This window comes from Monoraphidium neglectum (assembly GCF_000611645.1).
Source record: "Monoraphidium neglectum strain SAG 48.87 unplaced genomic scaffold scaffold00777, whole genome shotgun sequence".
NCBI lineage: Eukaryota > Viridiplantae > Chlorophyta > Chlorophyceae > Sphaeropleales > Selenastraceae > Monoraphidium > Monoraphidium neglectum.
The window spans coordinates 20,255-20,806 of record NW_014012851.1 but is presented as its reverse complement, the minus strand read 5'-3'; positions in this window follow the sequence as shown (position 1 = coordinate 20,806).

The following is a 552-nucleotide window of genomic DNA, read 5'->3' as shown; positions in this document are numbered from 1 at the left end:
AAGTTTGCACCTCCCAGTCTGGTCTGGGCCCAAGAACGCTGAGGAATTTCACACCACACTGCTTTGGACTGCCGGAACGCGCTGGTACATACGGTCCGCCACGCGCTGCCAACGCAAAACGGTGTAACACCCCGCAGCTGGGCGTGATGTATGGGCACTCGCGGTCAGTGGTGACGTCACACGGTACGACTCCCACGAGGGCAGCCAAGGAGTCCTGCATTTGGCGGGTTGCGCATGGGTTCGCAGGCGCGGGAGCGCGCATGCAGCGGCATGCATACAGCGGCGGCGGCGCCGCGCCGCAGCGCACGGGGGGCGCAGGGGGGCGCCGCGGCGGCGCAGCACGGGGCCGCTAATAAAAATCATGCCCGTTCACTGTGCGCCCTGGAGGGGCCCAAGGCGCCGCCTCCCACCTGGACCCTTCCATTCCGGGGTTCCCTAGCCGAAATTGTCGGCGTCCAGTCGTTTTCCGGCTGAGCCATTGCTTGAGGTCCGAGGGCCATTCGAAAGTTCACACAGCAACCTTCCCATACTTTCGGCAATCACCCGGAGACC